The 14673-nt window shown below is 51.0% G+C and overlaps 1 long non-coding RNA gene across 3 annotated transcripts; it reads left to right on the forward strand.

Annotated features, from left to right (window-relative positions):
• Positions 1 to 283: 283 nt before the first annotated feature.
• LOC142063266 (uncharacterized) lies at positions 284 to 7306 on the forward strand. 3 transcript variants are annotated; one of them, XR_012662709.1, is made up of 3 exons: positions 288 to 390; positions 2131 to 2299; positions 4691 to 7306. It is a non-coding gene; the product is annotated as an uncharacterized LOC142063266 (long non-coding RNA). The 3 variants fall into 3 exon arrangements; XR_012662708.1 differs by having other exon boundaries at positions 284 to 390; positions 2131 to 7306; XR_012662710.1 differs by lacking the exon at positions 288 to 390 and having other exon boundaries at positions 726 to 2299; positions 2912 to 7306.
• Positions 7307 to 14673: the final 7367 nt, after the last annotated feature.

The following is a 14673-nucleotide window of genomic DNA, read 5'->3' on the forward strand; positions in this document are numbered from 1 at the left end:
CAGGTGAACCCAGCCCGCGGGGCTCCCCACGACCTCCAGCCTCCGCTCCCCGGCCTCGGAGCGAGCGGCCAGGCTGCCCTCCGCCAGCCTCCACACCCACGCGGGAACGTGCCCACGGGGATGCTCCTCTCCGACCCGCCCCACCGCGGCCGGTCCCGGGAGGGGCCCGCCCGGCTCCCGGCGGGAGCATCGCCCCGTCCCGCCCCGTCCCGCCCCGTCCCGCCCCGCGTGGAGCCCGGCGGCCGCCCCCCGCACCGCCCCGCGCCGCCCCCGGCCCGCCCCGGCGGGCGGTGCTGCCGCCGCCCCCGCTCCCAGCAGCCCTTGCAACCGCCTACAATGAAATTTGCGAAGTTTTTTAGGTTTCGGCGCCATTTTCGAGTGGACTCGGAGGTGAGGAGGGAGGGCGGGCAGGGCGGCGGGGCCGGGGCGCCGCGGGGGGACCGACCGCCGCCCCCCCCCTCCTCCCTCCCTCCCGCCCCCCGCGGGCGGGACGGCTCGGCACGGCTCGGCACGGCGGGGGGGGGGGGTGGCACGGGGGGGGAGGGGGCGGCGGGACAGGGCGCGCTGCTGCCGGGGGGGGGGGGGGTGAGGGGGTACGGCGGGGCCCCTCCCGCCTCCCCCCCCCCCCCCCGCGCCGCCGTGGGCGGGGTCGCGCCGTTTCCCGGGGCGGGGGGGGGGGCACACGACGGAGCGCACGGACCCGGGAGAAACTTGGAGGGGGGGGGGGAAGGGGGAAAAAAAAGCTGTGAAGAACTTTTCGTGGCGGGGGGGTGGGGAGAGCGGCGGCACCGAGCAGCGCGCGGCGCCGCCCCGCGCCGCACAAAGGCGGCCCCGGGGGGGGCGGCGGCCCCGGGGGGCGGCGGCCGGTGACGCAGCGGGCAGTGACAGCGGGAGCGGCCGGGACGGGGACGGGACCGGGACCGGGACGGGGCGGTGCCCCCCCCTCCCCACCCCCATCCCCCCCCGTCAGACCGTTAGGGCGGGAGCGGCGCGCGGCGCCTTCCCCCCCCCTCCCCCCAGCACCGCGCGTCCCGCGCGGGGGGACGGTTCCCACGTGGGTGCGGGGCGCCCACCGACCCCACCCCCGGGATGCCTCTTTCCCTCGTGCGTTTTTTTATTATTAATAATTTTTGTGGGTTTTTTTTTTTGTTGCGTTGCGGGGCGCCGCGCCCGCCCCCCGCAGGTGTGGCGGGGGGGTGGTTTTCTCTTTTTTTGTTTTTGGGTTTTTTTTTCCCCATTTCCCTCTTTTTTTTTAAAGAAAACCGGGGCTGCCCGCGGGCTGGGCCCCCACTTCGGTCTGGCCTGCGCGCCCCCGCGGCCACCCGCGCTCGCCCCCAGCTCCCGCTGCCAAAGGGGCGCACGTGAGAAAATAGTTTTATGCATTTTTTTTTTTTTTAAATTGCTAGTCTAAAAAAAAGTCGGCGGAATAATTTAAAATATTTTTAAAAATTGGCACCCAGCTTTTGCCTTTTTGTTTTTCCCCTTTCCCTTGCTGGTTCCTTGCTTTGTACAGGAAATTTGAATATCCTGGCAAAGGGCGACTTCCAAGCGCCGCTTTGCTGGGCTGGGTGAGCCCCGGTGATGGAGCAACGTGCGCCGCGCAGGCGGGGGTTTCCCTTTTTTAATTTATCCTCAGCGCAGCGTTTTTCCCACCCACATGTGCATCAGGTACATAAAGACAATTATTGTGCGTTGAGAGAGGGAGTTTTCCAAGGTTACAACGTTAATTGCTCCCCCCCCCAAAAAAAAAAAAAAACCAAAAACAAAAACGGTGCCTGTGTGTTGTGTACGTGTGTAGGTGAGGGACCATCTGCCAGGTTTCATCATCTTCTGCTCTGAAGAAACCCAAAGAACTCCATTGCTCACCATCAGCTGCAAAAGTCTGTATTTAGTTAATCCACTTCGGTGGGAAATACAGTAAAACTGAACTGCTAATGCAATAAACATTTATGAAATATAAGAGGGAAGCTTTAAGTAATGCTTCAGGCAAACTGACCCGAATATTTAAAAAAAAAAAAAAAAAAATTGCTGTGCGCTTGTTATGTTTTGAATTAATGCTCATCTGACAAAAAAAGAAGGGTTTTTTTTTTTTTTTTATTCCTCTCTCTTCTTAACAAATAAACTTTATAGGAGTCGGGCTTCCAGATCTGTCCCTTGTTGTTTAAAACTGGATGAGATGACAATGCAAAAAAAATGGAAGTAACAAGAAGCATCATACTTTTCTTCTCCTCAGCAGTGTTGAGAAAAAACTCTGGATCCTGGAATTTTACAGTGGATTTTACTGGTTTTCTGGAGCACTGTAAGTTAAGTCTTATCCCGCAGGCCTTTGCGAGCACCGGTAGCTCTCCCTCGTGTAAGAGCCCTATCTTGATAAACACAGTCGATCCGCTAGTAACAGGCTCGGGGTCGAGTTTCAAATCCAGTAAAGTTAACGAATTAATTTTTCGCATTATTTGAATTTGCCCTTTGTAGCTGCGGTTTGGTTTCGGGTGTTCTGCCCCACCTAAGAGCACGATAATGTCACACGCTCTAACGCGCGAAAGGTACGCCGTGCTAAAACTAAAATGTAACTCTAATATGCTGTTATTTATATGAAAAACGTGCTGCTTCTCTGACCTTTTTCTGGGTAAATTAGTGAGAAAAAAATTGTTTTTAATGAAGCATATGAGAAATTACCCGCTCTCGTACAGCTCTGACATGTGAACAGGGAGAAAATATATTTCATCCGTTTGCTTTGTGGCACCCGGGAAGCGGTCTTAGCTGGCTGCAACGCGCGTAACAGCGGTTTTGGGGGGATGCGCGCGCCGAGGGGATGCGCGGCAGAAGCCCCTGCAAATGAAAGTAACTCGGCTGCGTGCAGTTCCCACGTCTGGCTGTTCGTGCTCTCTAATAGTCATTTCTCTTCTCGCAGCCCTTGCTCGACTTCGGCAGCCTTGCGAGGCGAGTTGTATCGGAAATGTAATAGCTGGAACCATTTGGTGGTTGTCGATCAAGCATCGGGTCTGATCGCAGCTATTAGCCACATCTGTAAATATTAATACGTGACTCCTGTTTAAATTTCATTGTTCAAAGGGAGGCAGGAATGAGCGTGGGGTGATTTTTCAGACCTGGGCAGATATGACGTGTTTCTGTGGTGCTACTCGCCCCCTTATTTTCGTTTTGTTACCGTAATTGCGTCTTGTTAATTAATGTCTGGGACCTTCAGCTGTAACAAGATGATTTTTTTTGTCTTTTTGTAAAATAGTAAATGCCTTTTTTCCTTCCCCCCCCCCTTTTTTTTTTTAATCTTTCAAATGAGAACAATGACTTCAGGATTTGTTTGTGTGTGTCTCCTGAAAAACTGTTTGATAGCAGAGTTGTTTGGTTTTTTTCTTTTTTTCCTGTGCTTTATATATAAAGGAAATGCTTAATATTTACTTGTCTTCGAGCTTACCTAGCCCTGAAGCGTGCGAGTCAGTGAAGGCTCTGTATGCAAATCTGTCCTGTCATGGGCTCCTATATTTATTTCCTTTCCCTTCCCATGGCGCTCTTTCTCACTTCTTTTATTTTTTTTCCTCTTTCTTTCCCCAGTTACAGTGTCGGTGTGGAGGGACTGGGTTGTGCTTTAAGGGAACCCTGTATTTCAGGATGAATTTCTTTTGGTTTTGTGTGTGTATTTGGGCTTGGGACGGGGGGGTGGTTTGTACTTAATTGCCCAATATACTTTGGCAAGCAGAAGTTGCATTGTTTTGTGAACTACATTAATGGATTTCTGCATGTTCAAATTCCCCAGTTATTTGGGGGATTTAATTAAACCTCTGTAGGTGGCTGGCTTACGTAGATGACAGGTAGAAGTCTCAATTTCTAGAAATAGCTGGTGTACACACCACGGGCGTGGAGCTTGTGGCAGCAGAAGAGCTGTTGCGATGCTTTTGCATCGAGCTGGAGCTTTTGAGGCAGTTCTCTTGATATTTGGGGCTACCGGCACAGTGGGGGCCCCCACTTCCCAGCTTTGGTGGGGTGCTGATGCAAGGCTGGGGTGCTCCTGGGATGCTGCCTCCCCTGGCAGCGATGGGCTGAGCGCCTGATGGTGCCACCAAAAAACCCCAACCCCCAGATAGCCTGCTTGCATCTCACCTGCTTGTTCTGGGAGTGGTTTATCACCTAAATCGGCATAAAGGAGATGTTTCCTTTGCTTCTGGTCTGCCAAGACCAACAGGCTGCTCTTGCTGCTGCTGCTTTAACCCCTTTGGGGCAGGGAGGTGGGCTTGCTGCCAGCCGTGGCTGTGTGGGGTGGCTTCCCTGCTTGCCCCCGGAGCTGCCGCTGGCGTTGGCTGGCAGGAGCCGTGTCGTCCCTCCTCGCTGTACGGCGCCTGGGTTATGATTCGAGGCTACCGGTGTGCCTTGGGTACCAGCGCCAGAGCCGTGCTCCTGGCGGCAACGGTGCCGGTAGCCCCGGCTGCAGGAATGGGGAGAGGAGGGATGCGATTGCTCTTCGGGTGCTGCTTCATACTCTGCCCTATCTGGAGGTGAAAACTTGATTTTCCTTTATTTTTCCCCAATAATTTTAAAAATACTTGCACCCATCTGAGCCTTTGGTCTGCGCGTGCCTCTGCGCTCTGAGGCTGCCCGACAGCCCCGGGCCCCGCCCTTGAATCACAGCGGTGCCTCTGCGGGCGCCTCATAAACCCTTCTCTGTGTTGCTTTCCAGTTCCTATTGAAACAGTGATTGCCTCATGTCCAGGGAGAGTCAGCGCAGAAGGAGCCGATGCGCCTGCGTTCAGAGGTGAGGTGGGAAGGTAAGCTCGTGTGTCCGACCTGCTGCGAAACGCCTGCAGCGTCTGCATCCCTCCGGATAAATGCAGGTTCCTCTGAAACGCGTGTCCCTTGGGCGCGGCAGGTAGCACCTCGGAGAGGGCAAGATAAACTCAAATCATCCCGTTCAGCTGCCATCTTTCCGATTTAACATTGAGGATCCAAAGCACAGACTAAGCTTGAGAGAAGATAAAGTGTGAGATGGGATGATTCAAACGCAGAGCTTTCTATTGCTTCGAATAATCACCCTGTTATGTCGTAAACACGCATATTCTCTCACATACGTATTTCACTGCCTATCCCAAATTTCCGCTTGCCCAATGCTCGGTGCGAATGTTGATTTTTCTCTCTGTGCTAGAGAATAGGCTGGTGGAGGTGTACTGAGCCCTCACTTTGGAAAGTCCTCCTTGCTGAAGGGAGCTCTTGCCCCCTTTGTCGACCTAGGCCAAAGACTGGTTTTTTAAATATTAATTAAAATGGGAACCTCAAACACAATCAAAATGGATTCTAGAGCTGAGCTTGTTTGCTGTTGTCTTTTTTTTTCTGAGTTACTTGAAGAGATGAAAGAAGTAAGACTACACAGGTACAGTCAAGTAAAACATTGTTAGAGAAATAATTAATGGTAAAATTACGTGGGGGGTTGTTTTGTTTTAGCTTGTGCAGGTTTAACTTTCTCTGGGTACTTGTTGGCTTTGCAGTAAGTAGTTGCTCATTAGAGAGTTGGACCTGGTGCTATCCGGTGTTGAGGGTGTTGAAGTGGTGAAAAAATACTGCTTTTTTCGTTGGCAAATACTTGATTTAAAATTTGCAATAATTTGGTACGGGTCATGAGAGCTTTTGAAATTCCTATTTTTAAGTGTGCTAAACAGGCAGTGACTAGGGGGAGGGCAACTGGAACTCGGCTAAGCGGCGTGTTTAGCGCAAGGGGACGGCACAAGCATTTGAACTAATGGCGTCATTTCTGACATTGTTCAGGGTTTTTTGTGATGCTGCTTTTTAAGAAAATGAATTGAAGGAAGTTGTCACATAACTGGGGGAGGAAAAAAAAAAAAAATCCAAAGGAAACACAAAAAATGTCAGGCTATCTGCACAGCCCCTGTACAGCCCTCGCAGGCTGGCCTGAAAGTGCCGTGTGCTTCAGAGCTGCAGCCTCCTTTCTGCCCCGTGCTGGTCTTTTCTCTGGTACAGGCAGGGGAGGTGATGAAGTTCCAGGGTATCTTTAATTCCTGGTGGCATAAAGTTTGTCCATTCAAATAGTAAATGAGCGTAATCTAGTCCTTAAGAAAATAAGGGTGCTTTTAGATTTCTCCAAAGCCGAGCTGAATAAAAATATTTTAAGGAAAACTTAGCAGGTTTGAACTGTTGGAGTCTGGATTTATTTACCTGAAATATTAACACTGCAACTCCTGGAAATTCCTTGACGTTCAGCAGTCCCTAAGAGGAAGGTACAAGGTAATATTGCCCCATGGACTGTTTGGAAGGGTCAGGGAGGTCTGCAGGCTCTTACAGTAGCAAAAGCAGTAGACCTGAAAGTGTAGATTTGCCAGGACCCAAATATTAAGTCTGCTTTGGGGGTGGGGGAAACAGTTAATTTCTGATTTTATTTCTGAAACTGGTTTGTTTGCACTGTGTAACTGCTTGTTCTCTTATAGTTACAGACTGTCTGATAGCACCTGTGAAGAAAAAAAGTGTCCCATGGTGGTAATGCATGCATGTTAAATGTCTTCATTGTAGAGTGTTCTTCAGTACTTTATGTCATGGTTTAAAAAAAAAAAATATATATATTCAAAATACCATTTGGAATGTCAACATTCAGTGGGCTTTGAGGAGATGTAGCAGCACATCATGGTTTGTAGGGACAAGGAGATACAGACCATTCTGGGCTGCCTCATTACCTCAAGGATAAGACAAGAAAGTGAGCTTCTGGTTATCATAGATGTGGAAGCTAACACATTCCCATGTATCTCTTTAGTTCAGTTGAACAGGTATGTGTAGATAAGTTCTCTTGGTGCTTGTATCTATGCACATCCTTTGCAGCTCCAAATACATTCCCTATGAGTTTGTGTGTGTGTGTGTGTCTCGGCGGGGCTGGCCCTGCAGGCGGGAAGGACTTGCAGCTCCTTTTTGTTCTCTGGCATGAGCATGGCCCATGGCCTGAGCACCATGCCTTCAGCTGGCACCTTACCCGTCACCTATGGCTCCTTGGTCCTTTCCTCAGCAAAGGATCCCTGGCCCTGTGTTTGGGGGGAAAGGGGGGGTATGGAGGCCACGAGAGGCGCTAGGATGGAGAGCTGTCAGCAGTGCTCTAGCAGCACGTAAATACTGGAGTTTGGGATTGCCTGTTGCTCTCCAGTATTGCATTGCTGCTTTAGTGAGGCTGGAAATCGGTCCCTGCCGCAGGAGCCGGGGCCCCGGCTCTTGGGGTGCCACCTCAGCACCCCCACAGTGCCTTCCATACTGCTGCTCGGGGGTTCTCATCTCCCACACCAATAAACCACTGCGGAGGCAGCAACGAACGAGGGCTTGGTGTCGTTAATGGGGAGGGGGCAAGGGGAGGGGGGCTGCACCCTGCCCCCTCCCCGGTGCTGGTGGGTACCCAGTGCCCCAGCCCAGGGCTGGAGTGGGCAGGGGCCACTGCCACTGCATGGGGGTCTGGGCTGGGAGGTGGGGCTGAGCCCTTCTCCAGCATCTCCTGGGGGAGGGAGGGCCAGGAGGTACACGGTGGTGGTGGGGCACAAGGGCTAATGCTGGTCCCTGGGTGCTGGCCCCTAGCCGCACCCTGCCTCCAGCAGCTGGGGTGGGCCTGTGGGGGACATTGGGGGTGTGCAAGAGCTGGCCGGGACAGGACCTTCAGCTGGGTGAGAAGAGGGGGGAGGCATAGCTGTGCTTGGGGTGCTCCTGGGGAAGCCCTGCCATGGGATGGCTCATCTTCCCACAGCCACCATCGGGGTGCCCAGGTCGGGCATGGCCAGGGGGCTGCCAGTGCCCAGCACCCAGGCAGCAGCTGGCAGCACTTGGGCCATGGTGGGAAGGGTTGGGTGGGTGTAGAGGGCCTGGAGCACCGGAGGGTTTGCCTGCAGACATGTCGCTGCGGCATCAAGCTCCTCCAGGGCAAGCCCAGCCCCACAGTGAAAGGGTTTTCCTTCCCCTACCCTTACCATCGTAAAACTCGCAGCTTCCCAACACTGATGGGAGCCAGGGATGGATGCAGGGACCACTGTGGGGTCAGGGATGCTCCTGGAAAGGGCTGGGACGGTGCCTTCCTGGTCAAGCATCCATCCTCTGGCGGAAAGCGAGGTTGCCTATGGTGCATCATTAACAGCCCCAATCTGACAGTCTCCTGTTGAGCGCTGGTGGCCGTGAATCCCAGGACGTTTGTTTTTTCAACCACGTTTATGAATTAATAAATCACTGCCAATAGTTGCGGGGCAGGGGGACAGCGGGAGAATATCCTCTTGCTGATTTACAGCTTAATCACGGCTGCTGGTCCGCACGGTCAGCATCGCTAGGTACCACCGGGAGATCGGCGCAGGGGGCCCCCCGGCACACAAAGGTCGTTCTCACACAGGGAGGTGCAGAAGGTGTGTGCGCGGGTTGGGGCAGCTTTTAAAAGCCTCTACCCACAAAGAGGGTGAAGTCACAATATTTGGGCGCACAACCGACTCGTTCCAAATCGGACATCGGTATTCTTTCACTTGGGTCTGTGAAATGGTTTACTCCTGCTTTCTACAAGTCAAGCCCTTAAGCACCATATAAAATACTGTTTTCCCTCAGTAAAACAACTTAATGAATGACTTGGTTTACAGGGAAATTGGTCAGCAAAGTGATTAATTTTGTACTTCTATAGTTTTATTAATTTTACATATTTTTAGATAAGTTTTCTGTTAGCATTTGTAGGTGGAGTGTAAGAGTTAAAAATCAGCTTTATTCCTTCGTTTTAGACGAAGGAATTTCTGTCACAATCAGTTTGATTTTACTCAGCTAGAAAAAGATTTCCACTTTATTCACACAAACAGAAAACTCCTGCTAAAACTGTGCTTTCAGGCTACAGTCTCCTGCCAGGATCAAAACAACTTGACAGTAACAGGAGAGTAAATGCACCGCAGAGTTTTTGGAGCAGTGGGACAAGAATAAAATTTAGAGGCTCAATCAAGCCGACAATCCTAGGGCAGATAGCAAAAAGCGCCGGTGGAGGTGGCTGTGCTGTGGGTCAGCAGCAGCGAGCCACGGGCGCGGTCCCTGTCTGACCCCCCCCGGCTCGGGGTGATGGATGTGCCGTAGCTGGGGCGCAGCGGTGGCGGGAGTGAGGGCTGCGTGGCAGCTCGGGGCTTTGCGTCTGCCGCAGCAGAGTACGGTGGTGCCCGCCCGGCGGCGTTAACTCCTCTCAGTACCTGTGAGCGTACCTCTGCTCGGCTCCAAGTATTTCACGGTGTTGCCAATTATTAATACAGAAAGCCCAGGGGGTAACCATCCAGCTGTGCTTTTCTGTCTGAGCAGCTGGGACAGCTCCTGTCATCTTTTTCCTTAAATGTAAAAGTTTGCCTTCAACGTGGTTGCAGGTTGGCTGCATTTGAGCACAAATCACTTGGGGAAAAACAGACAAAAAAAACCAGGGCAAGAGAAGCCGTGGCGGCACATCCCTGCTCTGACCTCAGTCACCCGCAGACCCTTACCGCACCGCGCTGCCGGAGGCACGGCACCACTGGGGCAGCGCCGTTAAGGGGCGGGCAGCCACGCAAAGGGGCAGCAGCACATGCAAAGCAGTGTAGAGGAAGGATAAAGCAAGATATATAGCTTTTTTAAATGTGAAGTCTGCTGCGTCAGGAATGTACGTGACCACCGTGGAGGAAAAGCCTTTGAGCTTCCTCAATAGTTTTTTTGTGTGATTTTTTTTTTTATAAACAAGCTGGAAGGTGGCAGTTCCCTGCGGTAGGCAAATACGTGCAGCGCACTGCACCGCTGCATGGCTGCGGGGGTTAGTAGGTAGACACTAGACAAGCCTATTAATTGCATGCTTCGACACCAATCTTTTCATTTCACCCAGACTGAAACCCTCCCACATACTAAGACTGAGGTTATGTTACTCTGCTCAAAGTACCAGGTACCTCAATTAGAGAGGCAGCGCTGTGGGAGCCAAATGAGGTGTTGCAGGTTCCTGTAAACACTAAAAATGCAACCCAAAAAGCCACCTTATCAACCATCAGTGTTTTCCTGCTCGCCTCCTTTGATGCAAAAGGAATTTTTGTTAAAGGTTGGCAGCTCATTGTGCTATCCAGCATTATCTTGCTTTCCTTGCACTTCTTGCCCACCCACCTCATCTGCCTTTCCTCAGCTCACATCTAGTGTGCTCTGAGCCAGGACCGGCTTTTGTAGGTCTGTGTGCAGTGCCTGGCACAAGAGCAGCTCCCAGCGCTAGATGTTAACAAGTTCAGGTCTTGCTCTTCGCACTACAGAGGAGAAGAAACACTTTATGTGTCTCGTTCTCTCTTAGCAAGGGTAATTCTGGCTAAGTAAGGTGACTCTTTAGCTGTGTACCTGGTTATGTAGCTGGCTGCAGTGGGAAGCAGCCAGTATCCCCAGTGCAGAGCTGCACGAAGGACAAAATCTGGGTTAAATTAAACGTGGCAGGTAGCAGCCACATGGCAAAGCAGACACCAGCCGTAAGAGTTTGCTAAAGCGAGAGTGCAGTGACCAGAGCAAACAATGGCACTGGTGCCTTGATGACTTAGTGGTTGTTGGCAACAAACTCACCAATGGAAGAAAAATGTAATTTCAAATCTTTTCATTTCTGAAGCAAAGGATAAGACGTTGCTCTCAGCAATTAACTGCTCGAGCAAGCCCAGCGCAGAGCTACCAAGATGATCAGGGGACTGGAGCATCTCCCTTATGAGGAAAGGCTGAGAGACCTGGGTCTGTTCAGCCTGCAGAAGACTGAGGGGGGATCTCATCAATGCTTATAAATATCTGAAGGGTGGGTGTCAGAACAATGGGACCAGACTCTTTCCAGTGGTGCCCAACGACAGGCCAAGGGGCAACGGGCAGAAGTTGGAACACAGGAAGTTCCACCTCAATATGAAGAAAAACCCCTTCCCCGTGTGGGTGCCAGAGCAGGGGCACAGGCTGCCCAGGGAGGCTGTGGGGTCCCTTCCCTGGAGACATTCACACCCCGCCTGGACGCGGCCCTGTGCCCCTGCTCTGGGGGTGCCTGCTCAAGCAGGGGGTGGGACAGGGTGAGCTCCAGAGGCCCCTTTCAACCCCTGCCAGTCTGGGATTCTGTGATTTCTCATGTAAACCCATTCTTGTGTGCTGTTCAAGTAACAGAATATTGAAGGTTACTCAAAATGTGATTCAAGTAGAGCGTATTTTCATTTATAAATTGTCCAGAGTGAGTTCTCATGCCATATGCTCTGTGAGAGAAAATAGCTTCCACCTCATACTGAAAAGAAATTAGCTGAATGTGCACAACTGCTAGGCAAGGTCTGATGGCGGAGAGGGGACGAGGTGTTGTGGAGGATGCAGCTAGGCGAGGTGAGGCTGTGTGGTTATTCTTTACTAGAAAGCACAAGCTGGTTTTCTAATTGCAAGCGTAAGGGCTTTGCACCACAAAGGATAGGTCTAGCTCATATTTTATATTCTCTGGTTGCTGTTGGGTACTCTTCGTTTTGTGAATGGAAGAGAGAAAATGGGCAAGAAAGGACCTCGAGGAGAAAAAGCTCTGACAAACACACGGCAATGCACGTTTGAAAGCGCGCACGCCCCCCTCTCCCCTCCCACCGCCTTGGGGCGGGCTTTATCACAGCCCGGCTCAGATGGGCAACCGGCAAGTTACCCAGCGCAAAGCGCAGGAACGGCAGCGCATGTTGTGACTGCCCAGGGCGGCTGTTCCCAGGGACAAGGGTTTCGTCCCTCTCCCGGCTGAAGGACGCAGCCCTGCAGCGCGGCAGAGGGCGGCCTGCCCGGCCGGCACCGGAGCTCGAGGAGCAAACCCGGCCCCGCACCGGCAGCCACGGGAACAAGCAGTAGGGAGGCGCAAGGCTTTCGGTGGCAGGGTTGGAATAGGTGAACTGCATACGGTTACTTCACTGCCATGTGCAGCAAAATATTGTAGGATTAATTTTTGTCTAAGTCTCTTCCAAAGGCAATCCTGAAGCGTTCCCGCCAGTGCTTCTGAGATTTCAGGATTGGAAATTGGGCAGGGACGAGCTCCCCAGCTGCAAAAAACCTAACGGAGCTGGCACTGCAGTTGGAAAGAGATGGGTCCTTATTTAATAGATGGTTCCTTATTTATACACACAGACATGAGCTATTGGGGTATTTTCCTGGCTACATTTGTGAAGGACAGGGGTGGGGGAACACAGACCGCCTGGGAACTGCCCCCCTGCCCCCCAACCTATCGCCCAAAGCTGTAGCTTGCACACGCAGCGCCTGCTATGGGCACCCCGGAGCTATTGCAGAAGCCACAAGAGGGTTGGTTCCCTTTCTGGTTACAGAAGCAGCCACCACTGATGATTTGTTAAATACCAGCCTCTTACTGGACCAGGTTAACATACCTGCATCTTGATTTACTCACCGTCACAGGCCTGCCTCTCCCTACCTGGTTCCATAAGGATTTTCACCTTCTGAGAGGTTTCCATTCACCAGTCAGTGTTTCACCAGAGCAAGAAAGCCTGTTCACAGCAGCATGTTTGCAGCCATGCAAATGTATCCCCAACGCACACTATGCACCAGCCTTTTTGTCACTCGGCACTTGCTAGTGCGGTCCCTTTCGCAGCTTCCCTGGGCGCGAAAAATCCTCACCACCACTAGGAACGGGCATTGTGCTGAACCTTTGTGCTCTTCTAACCCCACCCTCTCCACCTTGGCGTCTGCAGCTGAGTAGCACATTTACAGAGCTAGGAAACAATTTCTCCATCAAAACACTTATCAAACTACACCTCCTTGTGATATTAAATAAATTAAGTCATTCTAAACTAAAAAAGAGACAAACGGAAGAAAACCCCCCCGCCATTGTGATGTCTCATTTGCTTATAAAGGTCCTTGCATACAGTTAAGATCTGATCATGCAAGGTGCAACCTCCATGGGAATTAAAGGCAGTCAGACATGGCAAAAACAGTCCTTTAATGAATTGCGAGTAACCAGCTCCCTGAAGTAGTGTCAGACCCTCACTCCGGGGTTAGTGCATGCTTGACAGGGTTTTCAAGGCATACTAAACAATGAAACACCACCAAGAGTTAATCGGTCGGGATACACAATTACAAGGAAACGTAAAGATCCTCATTTGTCTCAACTTTCACAACCAGGATTCACCCCCGCCCAGGTGAGCTGCCAGCTCAGTTCACCTAAAGACGTTCAACCGCATCTCGCAGCTCTGTCTCGAGCACTTGAGATCCCGATCAGCGTGAATTTAAAGCAAGAAGAATAAACACCCCAAACCAGAGCTACCCATTTGCGGTTCCGAGCCAGGCAATGCCACTGGCCTGCGGCAGGCGGGCGTTATCGAAATGTGCAGAAATGCCAGATGTCGCAGGGTGAGACAGCACAGCGAAGCCTGTAAATATTCAGAATTATTTTTCCACCATACATTTGTGATTCATAAAATGTGGAACTATAATCAATTTCAAATGCTACATAAACATTCAAATACAAGATTTTCTCTGTGCTTTCATAATGTTTTAACAATATACACCTGGGTTGCATAAAATTTGCATTTAACTTGCAAAGGTGTGACTAAAACCCCAGTCTTTTAACCAAAATTATTGAATAAAAAGTTAACGATTGCATTTTCAACTTTTTTCAAGTGAGAATTTATCCTCCTGCCGTGCACACACCGGTGCTGGAACAGGCTGCAGTACCTCAGAACTGCTCTAGCAACAGCGAGAGAGCGGGTACCTTTTTCTCTGAACAATTTGCATAGAGAGCAACAAAAGCTTTTGAACGAGGAATCCCTCTGGGGTAATAAACTTCATCTGACAAGTGCCCACGTGAAGGAAGTGCAAAAAAAAAAGCAGTGCCTGTTCCCCAGCATTTGGAACGCGGGAACATTCAGTAAGTTTTCTTCTTTTTTTACATACCGCCTTTTCCATCAGACTCGGGCGAGGTTCGCCAGAAGGCAGAGCTGGGATCCTGCAGCACCGCTCCTGGGGTCCGTGTGGCTCAAAGAGTATCTTCCCAGTCCTCTTCTGTGACCACACGACGTGCACGGCTCCAGGAAGCTGCAACTCCTACCCCCAACCGACTGGTAACTGCCCCACTCCAGCTTCCGTTTGGAAGATAAATCCCTCGTCACGACTAACGCAGCGTCTCCTCCCGTTCCCAAATCACAGCATTTGAATAACCTTCTTCACCAAGGCAGAAAAACATTTCAGGACAAACTAATTTAAGGGTTCAGTCCTAAAAGACATTGAACATCATCGATTCTCATTGTTTTCAGGTGTAAATACGTACTTTCAGGCCACCTCTCCTGTGTCATCTCCAGCTGCCGTTCATTTATTTTAAAACACATTGTGAAGTAGGAACTCTTAAGAAGGTTGAAGAAAACACTGCTTTTTAAGATTAGGCCTTAAGTCCAACCAGACCTTGTGAAAACTTGAATGGATGCAATAGTTCTCACTGGGTCTATAATTTTCTATGTTGCTTTTGTGCTTCCTCTTCTTGGAGATGCATCATGTATTTTGCAACAAGTCGTCCCAGGGACAGTACAGGTTCTTAAAAAGGCATATACACACACGTTATTTAGGACATTGAGAAATACAACCGGTCTTTGTAGCGCATTTAGGCAAAAAGCTCTTTGGAACATTAACATTGCAAAAGTATAATACGATCATGATCAGCGTTCTAATATTTGTTAATGCGAATTTTGATTTACAAACAGATCTCCT

This window comes from Phalacrocorax aristotelis, chromosome 11, assembly GCF_949628215.1.
Source record: "Phalacrocorax aristotelis chromosome 11, bGulAri2.1, whole genome shotgun sequence".
Lineage (NCBI taxonomy): Eukaryota > Metazoa > Chordata > Aves > Suliformes > Phalacrocoracidae > Phalacrocorax > Phalacrocorax aristotelis.